This window comes from Pelophylax lessonae, assembly GCF_965119305.1.
Source record: "Pelophylax lessonae genome assembly, chromosome: 2".
Lineage (NCBI taxonomy): Eukaryota > Metazoa > Chordata > Amphibia > Anura > Ranidae > Pelophylax > Pelophylax lessonae.
Window position 1 is genome coordinate 463,516,364 of NC_138769.1, and position 21,499 is coordinate 463,537,862.

At 39.5% G+C, this 21,499-nt stretch overlaps 1 pseudogene across 1 annotated transcript in view; it reads right to left on the reverse strand.

The window, feature by feature from the left end:
* Window positions 1-14,347, reverse strand: part of LOC309548147 (tigger transposable element-derived protein 1-like) — a 40,925-nt pseudogene extending 26,578 nt beyond the window's left edge. Inside the window, exons 1-2 of the transcript in view lie at window positions 13,904-14,347; window positions 13,637-13,852 (exon numbers count right to left, since the gene is read on the reverse strand). The product of the transcript in view is annotated as a tigger transposable element-derived protein 1-like (transcript). The remainder of the gene's footprint in view (window positions 1-13,636; window positions 13,853-13,903) is intronic.
* Between the last annotated feature and the right edge of the window lie 7,152 nt (window positions 14,348-21,499).

Below are 21,499 nucleotides of genomic sequence, written 5' to 3' on the forward strand. Positions count from 1 at the left end.
TAACAGTCCATATATAAACATGAATCAAGTATTAATATCTTGTATCATAAAAAACCTAATAAAAAACCATAAGGAAGGAGAAGACCACAAGTGGGTAAAGGTGTCTTCCACCTAACATCAATATGGCAATAAATAAAATAAGTGGTCTGGTGCGCCTCCATCCCTGATATATATTATAGGTATGATAAATACTGCAATCAGGGCCATCTATTCTATGCTTATCTTCAAGGTTTACACTTCTGGTTATCCTTACCAACGGTGTCAGATATCTAATGAGAAATGGGCAGGGGTGTCTCCTATCTCCACTTATTTTCACTCTTGTGATGTGACAGAGTCCATTAGAACCCATTAAAATATATATGGCATTAGGATAAGAGGCAAATCTCACACCATAAGCCTTTTGCCGACAATATTAGTTCTCCCTGCAAGCTGCACAATAGACCCTGTCGAAGGTTGCTGGTATTTATATTATAGAGTTAATTGCTCTAAGGTGTTGATTTACAGAAATTTGAACTAGACTACTTGACATCTTTCATCCAGTCATGTGTAAGTACATTTTTTTTCTTATTTTTTTGTGAAAGTATTTGGGTATTTTTACAAAGTGAAACTTAACTACATTCACTAAGCTCTGGGGCAAATTCCCTTGCAAAGTAAACAGCCTGTTTTCCTTTAGTAAATCCCCGCTTAAATATCTTATACTAAATCTAGACATTACCAATATTATTGTAAAGAAATTGAAAAATAATTTCTGTATCATTAGGTTGGTAGGTGTTTCTTGTACCTGGGTAATAACATTTCTTAGCTATCTGTCAGGATTATTGGGGAGATTAAATAAAAGAAAAATGGAATTATAAAGGCCATACATATTCAATACTATATAGAGATTTTGAATAGTACTGCGTCCATTTTGTTAGGGGTGATGGATAGTTCATATGTTCTGTTACAAGATGCCTTTAAAGAGTTTTAAGTTCTACAGAAGATTTTCTTTGTATTTCTTAAAATCGTAAATATGGGACTTTCTGTCATTTCACCTGATAAAAGCCTAGCCAGGATGGCACCAGATTTAAGGAGGGTTATGTCTTTTTGATTGTCTGCATTTTACAATGAACAATATAGTTCAGTATATTTCTTTTTAAAGGATCATTTTAGAAGGATCATTTCGTTTTAGAAAACATCATCATATGTAAGATGTATATTAACAATAATACATTGTATTTTTATTATCGATATAGTAAGAGTGAACTTGGAATATATAATGTTAGATATATATATATTAGAATACTTTTCTATTATGTGTAAGGACTTATGTGTCTTGAAGCTAATTACTTCTTTTTAGAAACATTTTTAAGGTTCCTTAAGTTTTATGGTCATCATAAATACTATATCCTAGACACAGAGTCTGACAGCATTTGACAGGATTTTGATAATTAATGGATTTTCAATAGCCAGAGGTAAGGAAAGGTTATCAGTTAATAATGGTGTTATTGTATACTATATACTGAATCTAATAAGCAATACAATACTGCCCTCTTTGGAGACTACTACTAAATGCAGTCTCGGGGTAAATCAGTAATTTCCAAAATAAATATATATATATATATTTTAGTAAAAATATATTCTTATTGGAACGGTGTTACCAGATTCAATCCCTGCCAAGATACATGATGGAGATATTAGATGGACATGTATGTATATATGAGAGTATGGACAGGTTTTTATGTTGTTTTTATGATTATTCTTAAATATAAAGAAATTATCATTTAATTTGAATATTCAAAATACTGGATAATTAATAGAGGCGTTGCTAATGACCTCACCAGTTAAAGGATAAGTAATCCCAACCAATGGGGATAAAGTTCCTCCTTCTGGGTTCAGCTTATGGCAATTTTACTGGTCTTTTGTTCAATACAATATAAAAAGGGAAACCCAGATGTGAGACACACAGACATTACGACAACAATCATTACACTTATGACACACACGCTACTCACATCCATGCAAATACTCATCTATACATACTCCATCTTGCTCCATCCTTTATCTGAAACTTTGAAGAACGCCAAATGAAACTCCTCATTAACTGGCCACCATTTTGGGAAGGCAGCCATCTAAGGACTCTGGTAATGACCATTTTAAGCTAGCAGTCATCTTAAATGTGGTAAATATACCTTGCTGTTTATTCGATTATTATTTACAATCGTTTATTTTCTTCCTTATATGTTCTATATTTCATATTTGAGGGTAATGAGATTACAATCCCAGCCGTATTAACCATATTCGATTTTTCTCTAAAAACTGATTTTTGTTTTTATACATTTTTATTAATAACAGATTTAGCGCATTATTAGCATATTTGTCTCCCATTTTGCATAGCCTATTCTCACTTCAACTGAAGCTGAGTGACTGTTGGCTGCGCAATTCGCAGACAATTGTGGTCTGATTATATAGAACACTTATATATGGTTTAAACTATACCTGGGAAAATAGTAATCTTGCTTTTATTTTAATTTCATTATTGAGCTAAATATCACATTGCATTTATCGTTTTAAGTTTGTATTTTATGTAGAGTTATCTCTTTATGTTACCTCAAGTCGAATAATTTATTGTGAATACATGTCTTGTGAATAAATATTCCTATATATTCCTTACTGTAGACTGTTTTCACTAGGATTGGTATATGCTGTTAAAAATAAATAAATTAATTAAAAAGAACTTGTTACATATTGATTTGTGGAAATAAGTTGAGATTCTCCTACCTTACAGATCTTTGCTTATTTACATAAATAGAGACACTGTTATATTCTGACCAGTATAAATATTCTGACACAATGGAGGCCCTAGTGAGATATCATTAATTTCTTACATATGCCAATCATAATTTTGATCGTGGTGACATAATTAATAACTTTGCAAAAAAATATATATATTTTTTTTTACATTTTTTTTATCAATTGTGAATAATTGATATAAACGATATGATATAAATTGATAGAAACGCCCTAAAAATGTCTACAGAAGGTAAGGTTTATGCTGCCAACTCTGGCAAGATGTCAGTCCCTAGTGGTAATACCACAGCCCCAGTAGATTCGGCACAGATCAAAGTTATGTTGAAACACCTCTCTGAGTCTGAAATGGTGGAATATGTGAAAGCTGGTCATATATCAAAATCCTCAGAAGTCGGGCCAATAATGGGCACCTGACACATGGGTAGAGGAAAACCCGATGTATGAACTCACCAATAGCTTCTTTAACACCAAAGACATCAGGAAGAGTGATCACGTACTTTTAGAGTCATGGCCAATCTTACTGTATCTCTGTGAGGAACTTCAGCACCAGAAGGCTCAGCAGAGGAGGAATTTAGTAAAGTTCCAATCTCAACTCCAAATAAAAGAGAGTGAGATAAGGAACCTCCTTGAGCAGGTGAAGGAAACCTCTATTGGGACACATCAGTTAAGATCATGTAGCGTGAAACTGCACAATGAAGTAGATCTGTGGCAGGAGTCTTATCAAGAAAGCCCTGATGAAAGCAACCATTTGTAAGAGAAATGAAAAAGATTAATGCAAGAATTAGGAAGTTTTGAGCAAGGAAAAATGTTTTCTAGCGAAAGTTGCCGAGTAACCAGCAGTGGAAAATTTAGTTGCCGAGTAACCAGCAGTGGAAAATTTAGTTGCAGAGTAACCAGCAATGGGAAATTAAAAAAAAAAGTGTAACAGCTCAAGTTAGGACAGGAACTCATCAGTAAACAAATAGGAGAGTTAAAAAAGATTTTGGTGTCCATGCAAAAGAGTCATGCTTATTAGTCCTGCATAAAATAAATGAAGTAATTATTCATAGACCCAGATATGACTCCCAGTCTGATGGTTATGACCCAGACAAAGGGGGGGGTCAGGTAAAGAGTCCATGTCCTACCCCAGCCATCTTCCAAAAATAGGAGGGCAGAAATTGGGCAGCCATGCATAAATAGGTATGAGTCATATCAAGGTCACTGCAAATAGGAAGAGCACCCCTAAAAATATACCGGACACTTCCAGAATTAAAAGTTTTAAAAAGAGCACTGTCCCGATTTTTGTTAAGAAAGGGTCCTTAGTCATTATTGATCACCTTGAGGCCTATGAAAACACCCTTTTGGGTTGGGCCTGTAGGATGTAATTTAAAATTCAGCCCATACAAAAACCTTACCGCTGCTAGAGCTGCTATCTACAACCTAAAATTTACACAGCACCAAAGCCCCACTGAATTTTTGGCTGTACTCAAAAGTGCCTACCACTTAACAATAAAGGAGCCTGAGTACAACCACCTGGAATTTAAATCCCTGTTCTTTGAGGCATTGCCTACGTACATAAAAATAAGTTTGGCAAGGGACTACCAGTTGGGTGTTCACTGGAATGGTTGGTGAAAGAGAGTGACAATTTGTACTCCATCCAACAGACCAGTGAATACAAAGAAAGGCTTGAGCCTGTCACCAAAATTGTGGCAGAAACACACCTTTCTCCTCAACCCTCACACTGAAAAAAAAAAAGGAGCAAGACTTACGCTTAGGTAGTAACAGGAAACATGCCACCTAGGCCCCAAAGGGGACACCGGATACCTCAAGGAGGACACCGGACATCCCACCAATCAATAGGGGGGGAGACACCCACAAATAAATAGGGTTTTGCCCCATCTTAGGGTTCCCCAAAATCCTCAGGAAGAGAGCCATTAAGGCCCAGACCCACGCCAGACTCGAGCAAGTGGTTCTGATAGGGATCTGTCCAATCTGTCTGAACCCGAGAGACATAGGCAGCGCAGGAGGCGGAGCCAAAAATCCAATTCTGTAAAGGTTTTCAGCTGAATAGAAGCCAAGTTGGATCAGATGATCACTTGGTTCACTCAAGGCAGCAGCCCAGAACCAAAAGTATCCCTCTTTAGGAACAAATCCTGTGGCCAGCCAAAGGCCACAAAATCCTTAAATGCCCAAGTGGTCAGGAATCAGAGGGATACACTGAATGAAGGCATAGGAGACAGAGGTTCTAACACCATTTTATCCCCAGGTCACTGTATTGAGGATCCTGAAATCCCTGCCTGGGGATCTTGGTCGTTAGATACTAACTACCCTCCTATTTTTCAGTGGTCACTTCATCCCTCTGACTCAAATAGGTCGCTCAAAGCGGACACATTTCGAAAAATCGCCAATGACGGTGAAAACAAGGAGGATCAAACTCTAATGACATAATGAAGTCATGAGGTTAAAGGTTGTATTATGGTAACCAAGAAGGAATCCTCAATATCAGGTAGTTTTGTTGCCTACAATAAATTGCATTGATGCCTCAAAGGGGGAGATATTGTATTTTTCCTCCCAAGTAGAAGGTAAATTATAACAAAATATTGTATTACTGTACAATTGTTCAATGCCTGGTATCCATGGTGATAAATACATCCCCATTTTAATGAACCCCAGAAGTCAGTCGCCCCTAGGAAAGGTTACATATATAGTCTCACCTTCCATGGTGGTCAGATAAAAGGCTGATCACACGGTGGACTAAAGGAGACCTCTGAGAAAGCTTAGGACATCAACCTCACATTGAGATGTCAATTGATAAGAATATATATTCATACTGTATGTTTCATCTAATAGGAGGAGATTAACCTTCCATGCCAGGCCGTTGATTGGTACAGACGATGATGTTTACCAAAAACGCAGTGATTGGATGAGTCATCTCACTCCTTAGAGCCGAGCTCAAGATGGAACCCCTCATTAAATCGGGTCCCTCTTCAGGAATCATGTTGCAAGACGCCCTTGAATTCTTGTTGACGGAGAGGAAGATTTTGTTTCAGAAGATCTTTGTGCATTTGATCCGAGGATATCCATTAGGAGGAATCGCACTACCTCCTGTTTTCAATTGAAGGAGATGCGAGAATGGCACATTGCATATGTGAGCAAAACTCAGTCTAGGTGTATGACACTCTAGACCATGTTGAGACCATTCATTATTCAACCAACGTTCAAAGAGATTCCTGATTGCCAACATTGTTTTACTGCGCTTTGAATGGTAGTTGCAATACCATCGCAGTAGTTCATTTCTGTCTCTATCCAGACTTTGCAAACTGGAGATGGAAATTTCAAGGACAATTTGAGTTTCTTTACCAGATCGAAATTCAAAAGACTAATAAGGAACAGTTGTGACATGGCTGACAATAGCAAAGTCGCTACGAACTTACATTTGGAACTGATTTTTCAGTACACCACTTTACTTAAAAGTTATGAACAATTCCCAATATGAACTATTCTCTTATAAAAAGAGGACCAGACATTTTTTTTTCTTTTCTTTTTCTCTTGACCTTATTCCCAGATGGGAATAAGGTTGTTCACCTGAATACTGGGAAGAAGGGGGGATATGTCAGGATTATTGGGGAGATTAAATAAAAGAAAAATGGAATTATAAAGGCCATACATATTTAATTCTATATAGAGATTTTGAATAGTACAGCATCCATTTTGTAAGGGGTGATGGATAGTTCATATGTTCTGTTACAAAATCCCTTTACAGAGTCTTAAGTTCTACAGAAGATTTTCTTTGTATTTCTTAAAATCGTAAAAATGGGGCTTTCTGACATTTCACCTGATAAAAGCCTAGCCAGGATGGCAACAGATTTTAAGGGGGGTGATGTCTTTTTGATTGTCTGTATTTTACAATGAACAATATAGTTTAGTATATTTCTTTTTAAAGGATCATTTAAAAATAAGTTTTAGAAAACATCATCATATGTAAGATGTATATTAACAATAATACATTGTATTTTTATTATCGATATAGTAAGAGTGAACTTGGAATATATAATGTTATATATATATATATATATATATATATATATATATATATATATATATATATATATATATATATATATATATATATATATTAGAATACTTTTCTATTATGTGTAAGGACTTATATGTCTTGAAGCTAATTACTTCTTTTTAGAAACATTTTTAAGGTTCCTTAAGTTTTATGGTCATCATAAATACTATATCCTAGACACAGAGTCTGACAGCATTTGACAGGATTTTGATAATTAATGGATTTTCAATAGCCAGAGGTCAGGAAAGGTTATCAGTTAATAATTGGTATTATTGTATACTATATACTGAATCTAATAAGCAATACAATACTGCCCCCTTTGGAGACTACTACTAAATGCAGTCTCGGGGTAAATCAGTAATTTCCAAAATAAATATATATATTGTATTAATAATATATTCTTATTGGAACGGTGTTACCAGATTCAATCCCTGCCAAGATACATGATGGAGATATTATATGGACATGTATGTATATATGAGAGTATGGACAGGTTTTTATGTTGTTTTTATGATTATTCTTAAATATAAAGAAATTATCATTTAATTTGAATATCCAAAATACTGGATAATTAATAGAGGCGTTGCTAATGACCTCACCAGTTAATGGATAAGTAATCCCAACCAGTGGGGATAAAGTTCCTCCTTCTGGGTTCAGCTTATGGCAATTTTACTGGTCTTTTGTTCAATACAATATAAAAAGGGAAACCCAGATGTGAGACACACAGACATTACGACAACATTCATTACACTTACAACACACACGCTACTCACATCCATGCATATACTCTTCTATACATACTCCATCTTGCTCCATCATTTATCTGAAACGCCAAACTAAACTCCTCCCTAACTGGTCACCATTTTGGGAAGGAAGCCATCTTAAGGACTCTGATAATGACCATTTTAAGCTAGCAGCCATCTTAAATGTGGTAAATATACCTTGCTGTTTATTCAATTATTATTTACAATTATTTATTTTCTTCCTTACATGTTTATATTTCATATTTAAGGGTAATGAGATTACAATCTCAGCCATATTAACCATATTAGATTTTTCTCTAAAAGCTGATTTTTGTTTTTATACATTTTTATTAATATCAGATTTAGCGTATTTGTCTCCCATTTTGCATAGCCTATTCTCACTTCAACTGCAGCGGAGTGACTGTTGGCTGTGCAATTCGCAGACAATTGTGGTCTGATTATATAGAACACTTATATATGGTTTATACTATACCTGGGGAAATAGTAATCTTGCTTTCATTTTAATTTCATTATTGAGCTAAATATCACATTGCATTTATCGTTTTAAGTTTGTATTTTATGTAGAGTTATCTCTTTATGTTACCTCAAATCTAATCAATTATTGTGAATACATGTCTTGTGAATAAATATTCTTATATATTCCTTACTGTAGACTGTTTTCACTAGGATTGGTATATGCTGTTAAAAAGAAATTCATCGATTAAAAAGAACCTGTTACATATTGATTTGAGGAAATAAGTTGAGATTCTCCTACCTTACAGATCTTTGCCCAAAAACACGCCAGCTACTTATAAATACATATAAGTGTGTGTGTATATATACCCCTATACAGAAGTTCAGATGTTTTGCCTGCCTCCAAAGACCCAAAAAAATGCCCAAAAAAACAACACCAGCTGCAAAAACACACCTGGGCGTTTTTGTAGCTGGCGTTTTTTTGGGCATTTTTTGAGGGTCTATGGAGGCAGGCATAACATCAGAACTTCTGTGTAGGGGTATATATACACACACACATGTATGTATATATACACATACACATATATAGGTGTGAAAGTAGCAGAAACCTATGCTTGCGCTAATGAAATAATTAACACCCATATGACTTCTCTGCTATCACACCTATATATGTGTATGTGTATAAATACATATAAGTGTGTGTGTATATATACCCCTATACAGAAGTTCAGATGTTATGCCTGCCTCCAAAGACCCCCAAAAAATGCCCAAAAAAAACGCCTGCAACAACACACCTGGGCGTTTTTTTTGGCGCAGGCGGTTTTTTGGGCATTTTCTGGGGGTCTTTGGAGGCAGGCAAAACATCTGAAATTCTGTATAGGGGTATATATACACACACACTTATATGTATTTATACACATACACACATATAGGTTTTACGTGTGTCTGTGTGTGTGTACATGTCTGTGTGTTTACGTGTGTCTGTGTGTGTGTACATGTCTGTGTGTGTACATTGGGGTGGGTGTGTGTACATGTCTGTGTATGTACATGGGGGTGGGTGGGTGTCTGTGAGTACGTGTGTTTGCATGTCTGTGTGTGTTCATGTCTGTGAGTGTACATGTGTGTGTACACGTGTGTGTGCGTACATGTCTGTGAGTGTACATGTCTGTGTACATGTGTCTGTGTGTGTGTGTGTGCGTACATGTGTGTGTGTGTGTCCATGCCTGTGTGTATATATATCTGTGAGTAGAGATGGCCTTGCGGTTCGCCCGGCGGTCAGTTCGCAGCGAATTTTGCTTGTTCGTAAATTCGCAAAAAGTCGGACTTTTGCCGATGTTCGCGAATATGTCCGCGCCGCCATTTTCTTTTTCATTCAGAAGAACTTTGACCCATGACACAGCCGTCAGGTGGAACGGGACAGCCAATTGAAACATTTCAGCACATGGACATGCCCCCTACCCTATAAATAGACCTGAGCTGTCGGCCATTTCCCATTCCGCATTTTGTCAGCGTAGGGAGAGGTTGCCTGTGCTCATGAGGGAGAGATTGCCAGACACAAATAGAAGATCCACAAAAGTCCTTTTCAGGGCTGGTATTTCGGTATAGGTCTACTAGTATCTTTTCAGGTTAGGGGCAGGTATCCAGTCGGTGCTTTAGGGGCAGTTAGAAATCGGCATCTGCAGTGACACAAATCGCTCTGTTAATGTCAACAAAAGTCCTTTTCAGGGCTGGTATTTCGGTCCAGTCTCTCTTCAGTATAGGGACAGGTATCCAGTCTGTGCTTTAGGGGCAGTTAGAAATCGGCATCTAAAGTGGTATGTTAATCCTGCGCAGATATGGAAAAATTATCAAAAAATTTAAAAAATTAAAAAAAACTGAAGTTTGCAGCATCCCTAAAATGCTTCACACCTGAGTGAGAAGTAAGATTTAAGGTATAGGTAATATAGGGTATGGGCGCTACTTCTGATGTCCGTTGTATTTCTCTAAAACACTGGAAATGTGTCTGCGGTGGTGTTATGAATATGATATCACCATAAACAACATACTTTTATATATATATATATATATATATATATATATATATATATATATATACACACACGGCTTAGAATATACAATAGAAATTAGATGTAAAGTGCTGTAGTGCTCAGTGCCAAAATAAATATATTTTGTGTATTATACTGAAGTGTATGCTCAGCATAAATTATTAAAGTGCTGTAGTGCTCAGTGTGACAAAAATACAAATGTATAAATATATATATTTTAGGAGCAAAAAAATTATTGGGAATGCTGAATATATTGAATTGAAGTAAATAAATATTATGAATAAATATATGAAGTGCTGTAGTGTCAAACTGAAGAACAAGTGAATATCCCCTAAGGTGCTAGATATAATAGAGAAGAAATAGATAAATATAAGTGAATAAATATGCACAAATCAGATCAAAGTATATTGCAAAGTCCCAATGTTATGTGCTGTAGTCCACTGACAGCCACTTAGTTCAATAAAGGATCCAAGTAAGAGTCTAAGGTGGTGCTAGCATCCCAAGTGTATAAGAAGCCAAAAGAGTAAGTTATACGGTAATGCTGTGCTCTTAATACTTACTCAGCTGTGCACCGTGCGGTGATGCAGTGCCCCTATAGGAAATGCACTCACCACAATGCTTTCTCCTGGGAAGGGGTAGCGAACTCTGCACAGCAATATGGGTGGTCCTGGAAATCCTGCGATATCCCTCTATGGGTCTCTCCTTGCCTATGGATCTAGGTCTGGTCCTGGTATATGGATGCCTCCACGCTACCCTTCAGTCCCTTCCTGGTGTTACCGGGTTTTTCTCATATGGGACCCCACATGAAGGAAAATAGACCGACCATAGTGTAGTAGTTCACAAATGATATTTAATAAATAAAGTATCCACTTACAGTGAGGTTTGTGACAGACCACAATACCGCTCAGTATGCGTGCAGACCAGATGTCCGGGTTTCAATGCATTCCAGTCCTCGGAACCACGCTAGCGGAAGTGATGGAGTGACGCGCGGTCCAGCCCAACACGTTTCATCAGCATTGACGTCATCAGGAGCTTTATTCTCAGCTCCTGATGATGTCAATGCTGACGAAACGCGTCAATTTCTATTGTATATTCTAAGTCGTGTGTATATATATATATATATAAGTATGTTGTTTATGGTGATATCATATTCATAACACCATGGCAGACACATTTCCAGTGTTTTAGAGAAATACAACGGACATCAGAAGTAGCGCCCATACCCTATATTACCTATACCAGAAATCGGCATCTGCAGTGACACAAATCGGTCTGTTAATGTCCACAAAAGTCATTTAAAGGGCTGCAATTTTTTTGGTATTGCTGTGCAGTGCACTATATAGGGGGGAGGGGGGTAATCCACGGTATAATATACTTTGCAGAAAGCATATTATAGTGGATTAGTAGTATTATTGTGCACTGTGCAGCACTGTGACAGGTGTGGTGACTGAGCATTGCTGCAGCTATGACGGGAATAATAAAGGGGCACTCTGGCCGCAATATTAAAGGGGCACTCTGACGGGAATAATAAAGGGGAACTCTGACAGCAATATTAAAGGGGCACTCTGACCACAATATTAAAGGGGCACTCTGACAGGAATAATAAAGAGGCACTCTGACTGGAATAATAAAGGGGAACTCTGAGTGGGACACATAAAGGGGCACTCTGATGGGGACACACTGGATGTAAAGGGGCATTCTGATGGGGATACACTGGATGTAAAGGGGCACTCTGATGAGGACACACTGGATGTAAAGGAGCACTCTGATGGGGACATGGATGTAAAGGATGGACTCTGACAGGGACACGCTGGATGTAAAGGAGGACTCTCATGGGGACACGGACACAGGCTGAATGACGGCGGGGACACAGGCTGCATGACAGCAGTGACTTGGGCTGAATGACAGGGGAATACAGACTGAATGAGGGGGGACACCGGCTGGATGAGGGGGGACACAGGCTGAAAGTGTGTCCCTGTCAGAGTGCCCCTTGATATCCAGTGTGTCCCCGTCAGAGTGCCCCTTTTTGTGGGCTAATTTTTGGGGCCTATACAGGCCGACACTTACTTCTGTATCCTGTGAATGCCTAATGAACCTTAAGCCACAGAAAACGACGTTCTTAGCTGTCAGGTAAACGCATGTGGGCTAATTTTTGGGGCCTGGAATGGCCGACACTTACAGTACTTCTTTATCCCGTGAATGCCTAATTTTTCAGACTGGAATTGAAAATCAATGGGTCTGTAAAGGTTCCGCCAAATTGTGGAATGGATGCGGACCCATTTTACAGATGTGTGAATGGACCCTATATGTATTAGACATGTATTTACCAGCTGCTGTCAGTTCTGGCTGATTTATGAAAAAAAAAAAAATAATTTTCTGTAAAAAAAATAAACAATTTTAGGGCAATTTTTCCAATTGCAATACTTCTGTTATGACATTGTCCATGTGCTGGGACTATTTGTGCACACCTAGTACGTCTTTTGTGGCTGCAAATATGACCTAAAGGTTTTTAAATTTCGCCTCCCATTAAAGTCAATGGGGCCCGGCGCGAACTCGCGGTTCGCGGATTTTTGAAAAAAATATGCGGCTGACGTTTGCGAACCGCCCCGGCTGATGTTGTTCCATCACTATCTGTGAGTGTACATGTGTGTGTGTGTACACGTGACTGTGTGTGCATGTGTGTACATGTCTGTGTGTGTGTGTATATTTGTGAGTGTACATGTGTGTGTACACATGACTGTGTGTGTGTGTGTGTGTGCGCGTACATGTCTGTGTGTGTGTACATGTCTATGTGTGTATATATCTGTGAGTGTACATGTGTGTGTGCACATGACTGTGTGTGCGTGTGCGTACATGTCTGTGTGTGTGCGTACATGTCTGTGTGTGTATATCTGTGAGTGTACATGTGTGTGTACACGTGACTGTGCGTGCGTACATGTCTGTGTGTGTCTGCACGTGTCTGTACATGTGTGTGTGTGAAATATATACACGTGTGAGGGGGGCTGAGTGGGTACACGTGTGAGGGGGGCTGAGTGCATACACGTGTGAAGGGCGCTGAGTGTGTACATGTGTGAGGGGCGCTGAGTGCGTACACGTGTGAGGGGCCTGAGGGCATACACGTGTGAGGGGCGCTGATTGCGTACACGTGTGAGGGGCCTGAGTGCATACACGTGTGAGGGGCGCTTAGTGCGTACATGTATAAGGGGCGCTGAGTGCGTACACGTGTGAGGGGGCTGAGTGCGTACAGCTGCTGAATTGGGATCTTTTTGGACAAAATATAATTCCTTACTGTTAAATCTTGATAGCACTGATAACCTGGAATAGAATTTTCATTTTCATATATTATGTTGTAAGAGTGTTAAAATAAAAGTGTACAAAAAAAAAAAAGAAAAATTAAAAGTGTACACTGAAGGACTCACTGGTATGGCTAGTGGGTGGATTTGGTGGGATGGCCCATGGGTAGGCCCTGTTGAATGTGGGTGGTCAGCCCGGGGGGGGGGGGGCCAGGCCTAAAGCTGTGTAAGGGGCCCCACAATTTATGATGGCTGCCCTGGTCAGAGCTGGAAATGGACTGGTAGGCATACAGGTATCTTCTTTTTCACAAGTCAAGTCTTCAAAGGCGAGTCGCTTTCTTGCTGGCGAATTGGGTATGTTACAACAAGTAGCAATCAGAGTAGGAGCAGAACTTGATGGTGATGTCAGAGCTGGAAATCGACTGTCAGATGATGATGAATATGGGATCAAAATTACTGTCAGTCAATGTTGATGATCTGCATGCTGATGGACTTTTAGAAAAGTACAGTAAGTGGCTATGGAGGTTTGCAGTGTAGCTCTCTTGTTTTCCCTGTAGATTTCGTTGTAACAGGCATAAGCCCCTGAAATGTTGGCATTGACTTTGGAACTTCTTTCAAAATCCCTATCATGCTTTTCAAAAAGAGCCATGGCGCTATTAAGATGACAGAAAACTTCAAAGAGAATTTTTTTCTAGGTAAGCCTTCAGGCTGTTCAATGATCACAACCTCATCCTGCACATCTTCTTCTCTCTCCTCTTCAAGTTCTAGAAGACCTTCATTGCTGCAGGGCTCAGTGTGGGATTCTAGCAGTACAGTAACATCTTCTGGCTCCAATTCCAGCCCTACCTGCCTTGCCATCTCTACAATATTTTCAGTAACATTAGCTACATCTTCAAAGCCTTCGGAATCATCAACTAACTGTGGACATAATTTTTTCCAGGCCCTTTTCATTGTGGTTTCCTTAATGTCATTCCAAGCATCTCTTACAGTTTTAATGCAAACCAAGATGTTGTATCTTTTCCAGAATTTGGACTTCTTTACAGTCTCCTCCTTCTTTGTCTATTGCTGCAATACACTTACCGAATGTTCTTTTAAAATAGTTCAACTTGAAGGTGGCTATGCCACATTGATCCATTGGCTGCAGTAGTGATGTGGTATTTCGTGGTAGGATTTGCACTTGAATGTTAAGGCTCAGCTCATCTAGCGTTCAAGGTTGTCCAGGGGCATTATCGTCAAGCAAAAAAGTGTGGAAAGGGACATTGTTGTCCTTGCAATAGGATTTCACCTCTGGAACAAAGCAGGTGTCAAACCATTCTTTAAAAAGGGTTGCACTTACCCATACTTTTTTGTTAGCTCTCCAATGTACTGGAAGTCTATTTTTTACATAGTTCTTCAAAGCTCTGGGATTTTGCCATCGGTAAATTAGCAAAGGCTTTAGATTTAAGGTACCAGAAGCGTTGCCACCTAACAAGGGTTATTACATCTTTAGCTGGCTTGTAGCCTGGCATTGATTTTTCCTGTCTTGCGATGAAGGTTCTGGCAGGCATCTTCTTCTGAAATAGCCCAGTCTCATCCACATTAAAAAATTGATGCATGGAGTAGTCTCCATCTTGAATAATTTTGGAAAAATCGCTTGGATAGCTTTCTGCAGCCTCAGCATCTGCAGCAGCTGCCTCTCCTTTTACTTTAATGCTATGTAGGTTAGACCTCTTCTTGAACCAATCAAACCATCCACGGCTTGCAAATAAATTCTGCATCCTTTGCTGCCTCACCTTTCTTAGCCTCCAGGTCAATGAATAGGCTTAAGGCTTTACTTTGTATAATTGCCTGTTTGACAGGAACATGTTGTCTGATTTTCTATCCAAAGTGTTAAGAGTCTCTATGTCTGCAACAATGCTATCCCTTTTTCGAATTGTTGTTTTGTTTACTGGTGTAGCACTCTTAATTTCTGCAAGAATTTTTTCTCTGTTTTTCATGATGGTGTTAACTGTAGTCTGAGTGAAGCCTAGCCTTCGGCCTATTTCAGCTTGAGTTACACCTTCATCATACAATTTAGTAATTTTAGCCTTCATATCCAAGGGAATAGATTTACGTTTTGTTTTTTTTTATCTGCCATTAATAATGTACAGTACATTACAGTACATGATAGGTACCTGGAACAATCAAAAGAACAGATAGAAGTTCCTAAAATATGTACCGTAACTGTATTTCAAAATTATCCCTAATTATTAGGCTTAAATTCACAGACTTGTAAAATATTTACTATTTCAGAGGGTTAGGGGCATAGTGAGGGGGTCAGGGGATGTAGTGGGAGGTTAGGGGCTATAGTGGGGGTTTTAGGGGCTGTAGTGGGGATATCAGATGTTGTAGTGAGGAGATCAGGGGCTGTAGTGGGGGTGTCAGGGGATGTATTAGGGGTGTTAAGGGCTGTATGGGGGCCAGGGGCTGTAGTGGGGGCATCAGGGGCTGAAGTAAGGTTGTCAGGGACTATAGTAGGGGGCCATGGGCTGTGGTGGGGGGTTGTAGCCTTTAGTGGGGGGGTCATGGGCTGTAGTGGGGGGTCAGGGGCTGTAGTGGGGGTGTCAGGGTCTATAGTAGGGTGCCATGGGCTGTAGTAGGTGGTTAGGTCCTCTAGTGGGGGGGGGTCAGGGCCTATAGTGGGGGGGTCATGGCCTATAGTGAGGGGCAATGGGCTGTAGTGGGGGGGGTTAGGGCCTATAGTAGGGGGCCATGGGCTGTAGTGAGGGGGTCGGGGAGTTAAAGGAAAATACTGTACTGTACAGGTTTCACCAAAAAAATATACTGTACAGGTACATTTGCTCTAATGTTTATTCCCAATCACCTGTACAGTATGCTACAATACTCCACTTACAGTTAGGCAGGTTTTTGGGTGGATGTACGGCAACTCTGGGCCTGTGGGCAGACGACAACTGTAGGCTGGCTGGTGGGCAACTCCAAGCTGACTGTTGGATGGCAACTCGAGGCTGACTGGTGGGCAACTCTGTACTGGCTGGTGGACTGTGCAGCATGGGAATGTCCATACTTGCAAGGAACTTTACGTACGTTTGTGGGTATATCCATACCCCCCCAGTGTATGTAAAGTGCGTGTATGTAAAGCCTGTACATGCCTTTGATATCTCAGATTCAGCAGCGGTAAAGTCTATGATCATTCGTTTGTATCCTGGACTGCGAGGATCACCATTTCGACTTATTTTGTATAGTTTTTTTTTACTTATTTTTCGGTTTAGATTTTTTTGTATACTTATTTTGAATAGTTTTTCCATCATTCTTAATTCTGCTGTATCTCATTTTATCTGGCAAGGAAAACACAGATTTAATAAAAATTTGAAGCAGAGACAGGTGATTACAAGGGCATGGAGCTCCCAACATCCTGAACTACCATGAAGTCACTACTCTAGATCAGTTAAAACACTAATGGAAACAAAAATGTACAGAAAAATGGGTCCACAAGGAAAGTGTCTTAGCTAGATGTAACTTTCTTTTTGTTTTTGAAGCCTTCCTTCTCTACCCCAAGTTTAAACTGTAGATCTCACTTTAGACAGGGCAATTCTTCAACAAAAACAGTGGACAACTCTCTTTGAAACAAATTCTTTGGTGAGTGGGATCTGCCAGTAACCCTTATACCCAGGGCATTGGATATACATCATAGGTATGCTCGGGGTGTGTGCCAGGTGTGCCTGGGCACACCCTGATCACTGCTTGCAGTGCTATTACCCCCTATTGCCTGGGCTTCCCCTGTGTTGGATCTACCACCCTGCAGTGCTGCTGGGTTCTTGCCTCTCCCCCCCCCCCCCAGCTGCTGCGGGGGATGTTTCAGAAGTGAGAGGGGAGGAAGGGGCTAGTAACCACACTATATTGTCAAAAGTATCGGGACCTCTGTCTTTACACGTACATGAACATTAATGGCATTCCAGTCTTAGTCCGTAAAGTTCAATATTGAGTTGGCCCACCCTTTGCAGCTATAACAGCTTCATTTCTTCTGGGAAGGCTGCCCACAAGGTTTAGGAGTGTGTCTATGGGATTGTTTGACCATTCTTCCAGAAGCGCATTTGTAAGGTCAGGCCCTGGGAGAGAAGGCCTGGCTCCCAGTCTGCGCTTTAATTTATCCCAAAAATGTTCTATTAGGTTGAGGTCTGGATTCTGCGCAGGCAAGTCAAGTTTCTCCACCCCAAATCCATGTCTTTATGGATCTTGCTTTGTGCACTGGTGCACAGTCATGTTGGAACAGGAAGGGGCCATCCTAAAACTGTTCCCACAAAGTTGGAAGCATGAAATTGCCCAAAATGTATTGGTATGCTGACAGCTTAAGAGTTCCCTTTACTGGAACTAAGGGGCCAAGCTCAACCCATGAAAAACCACCCCACACCATAATCCCCCCTCCACCAAATAATTTGAAACAGTGCACAAAGCAAGGATTATAAAGACAAGGATGAGGGAGTTTGGGGTGGAGGAAAATGACTGGCCTGCACAGAGTACTGACCTCAACCCAATAGAAAACCTTTGGGATGAACTAGAGCGGAGACTGCAAGCCAGGCCTTGTCATCTAACATCAGTGCCTGACCTCACAAATTTGCTTCTGGAATAATAGTCAAACATTCCCATAGACACACTTCTTTTTTTTGTCTAAAAACTTTTATTGAAAGTGTTTCGGTACAAAACATACAATGCATAATAAAACATCCATACATTATATATAAAGTTTTGTAATATACATATAAAAATATAAATCCAAAAAAATAAAAAAATAAATGTTTTCTTCTTTTTAGAAAAAACAACTGTAATATCCTCAGTCATATCAAGATATTTAAGTATATCAATATCAATAGGATTCAGAAATGTACATATGGTATATTGAGGTAAAGGTTAATGCAAACATATAGTATTAGGGATTGACTGGAGGTGCAACAATTTGTGAAGCTTTGTACGTGAGCCAAGGGTTCCATTTTAGGTCATATATGTGTTTGGTGTTAGTAATGGAGTGTTGTAAATACTCCATATGTCTTATTTCCTCAATTCTACTAAGAACCTGTGTTAAGGGGACAAAATCTTTTTTCCATTGTAGAGCGATTGTCCAGTGGGCAGCTACACAGAACGTGTGAACAAGTTGTTGGAATTGGGAGGGTGTATCGTGTATGCTCTGGAAAAATATGCAGTGGAAGTGTGTCAGTTCAAGACTTACCGGCCATCTTGTCAACAATCTTGAACAGTTCAGACCATATTTGTTTGACCCTGCCACACTCCCAGAATATATGTAAGAGTGTTCCAAGGTTTGAACAACCACGGAAACATAGAGGGGAGGTGTCTGGAAAGAATACATTTAATTGAACCGGCGTGTAGTACCACCTGGTGAATAGCTTAACTGCTGTCTCTCTAATAGAGAGAGATCTGGTGCATTTGCGCAAGTTTGACCACATTTGATTCCATTCATCAACCGAGTACACCTTATCAAGGTCTGTCTCCCACTTCATCATATATGATAATTTAACATCTAAGTGTTGAGAGTTAAGATCACTGTATATGATAGAGATGAGACCTCTGCCCCCAGGTGTTGTAGAGCAGATATGTTCGAAGAGTATTACCGGAGAGCCGGAGGGCTTAGGGAGAGATGATTCAAAGAATTGTCTAATTCGTAGATAGTTTGATTTCTCAGAGTCTGGCATGTTGTATGAGTTAGAAAAATGGGTAAAAGGAAGAAATACTCCTCCATGATAGAAATCTGAAAGTTTAACAATATTTCTATCTATCCATTGTGAAAAATCCGAAGGGGAGACAAAAGCTTCCACAAATCTGGGGTCTCCTAGGAATGAGGCTCCCGGAGGAGGGTTGGAGATCAGAGATCCCTCCTTTTTAAACTTATTCCAAAGTTTTAAGGAGTCTGAGACTATAGTGTTTCGCGGAGCAATCCGACTCACCCAATTACCCGTGGACCACAGTATACTCGGGAGATGAAAGGGGGCTACTGACTGCTCCTCAAATCTAATCCAAGGGGCGGTAGGAGAATGGATATTCCATTGGGTTAGTTGGGATAATCTGCATGAGACATAATAGTACCACAACTGCGGGAAGCCCAGGCCTCCCAACCTGTGAGATCGATAAAGTATGGCTTTATTATATCTAGGCTTCCTGCTGTTCCAGACAAACTTATTTATAATTGATTGGATCTTAGAGATGTAACCCTTCGAGATGGCAATTGGACAGGTAAAGGATTTTAGGGAGTATGGTCATTTTAATGGCGGTGATTTTTCCAAGGAAGGAAAGGGAGTATGAGGACCACATTTGTAGGGTGCTTCGGATTTTGTTTATTAATGGGGGAAAGTTGCATTGAAAAAGAGAATCGTAAGATCTAGTTAGTTGAATTCCTAGGTAAAGAATTGAGTCCGAGGGCCACGTAAATGGGAACTGATTTTTCAGAGATTCTACCTCCAACTGTGTAAAATTGATCGGAAGGGCCGTTGATTTAGATATGTTAATGTGAAGACCTGAGAGGGCGTCAAATGAGTTAAGTAATTGTAGCAAGTTCGGAATCGATGTGCAGGGGTTCGAAAGAAATAGAAGGGTGTCATCTGCATATAGATTAAGTTTGAATGTTTCATTTCCTTTGTCGTATCCCATAATGTTTGGGTTTTGTAAAATAGCGATCGAGAGGGGTTCTAATGCGAGGGCAAATAAAAGGGGGGAGAGGGGGCAACCCTGTCTGGTTCCCCTGCCTAGTGGGAAGAAGTCAGAGTTACAACCAGGGACTCTAACTCTAGTCTTGGGGTTGTGATACAGTGCCGAGAATCCATTAACAAATTCACCGCCAAAACCGAATCTGGACAATACCAATTGCAAAAATTGCCATGAGACACTATCAAATGCCTTGTGAATATCCAGGCCCAAAAGAAGTAGTTTTTTGTTGAATAATTTTGCATCCTGAATAATGTTACATGCTAACCTTATGTTATCAGTGATCTGTCTATCTGGTATAAAGCTTGTTTGATAGGGTGAAATTAGGGTGGTGATGATGGGTGATAGTCTATTAGACAATATTTTGCTGAATAATTTGAGGTCATTATTTATGACTGATATTGGTCTGTAATTTTGTGGGTTGGAGAGATCTTTGTTGGGTTTTGGTATTAATGACATATTGGCCAGAAGCATTTCATCTGGGAATTTTCCCTCCTTGTAATACGAAATTAAATAAACTAGTGAGTTTACGGGCAAGAATTGTGGCAAATTTTTTATAGTATATGGCGATATAACCGTCTGGACCTGGTGCTGAGGAGTTTTTAAGATTTTTAATGACCTTTAATATTTCCTCAGTCGTAATGGGAGTGTTTAATTTAGTAATCTGTGCAGGAGTTAATTGTGGTATTGGCAAGGAGTCCAACCAGTTTTGAGTAATGTGTGATGAAGCTTCTGTAGGAGGAGAGAGTAGGTTTGAGTAAAAATCCTCAAATATCTTTACCACTTCCCTAGGATGTGTTGTAGTTCAACCAGAGGGGGTGTTCAATTTGCCCATAGACACACTTCTAAACCTTCCCAGAAGAGTTGAAGATGTTATGGCTGTAACAGTTGGGGCCAACTCATGGCTTAACATTTGTATGAAGTCTCTGCAAGAATTCATGGGATTCTTGTTATTAAGGTGAGGAGAGGATCTCTGCTAAGCTTACTTTTATATTCTTGCTGTTGGAATGTTCCTGAACTTTCATATCTACTGTCAAAAAGGAATGAGCTCCCAGTTCAGGTCTGAACACAGGTTCGATCTGATGTTGATCTTTTGGGGGACCTCACACTTTTTTTCTGGATGTGGTTTCACTAAAAAAAAACCATAACAGACCCAAGGGGTATAGTAAAAAAATTTGGTAAAGACCTCACGTGTTTTTTTTTTTTTTTTATGTGTAGGATCCTCCTTAAAAATGATACCATACTTCAAGAGATTGTTATGATTAATGATATAAACCCTTATGCCTATTTTTTTTTTGGTCACCCATTAGCATTTACATCAGACCCTCATCTAGGGTAAAGGTCTGGTACAAATGAATGGAATTCCCAGATGCTCTGTGTAAAACAGAATTATCTGGGAGATGTTATTTTGCTGGA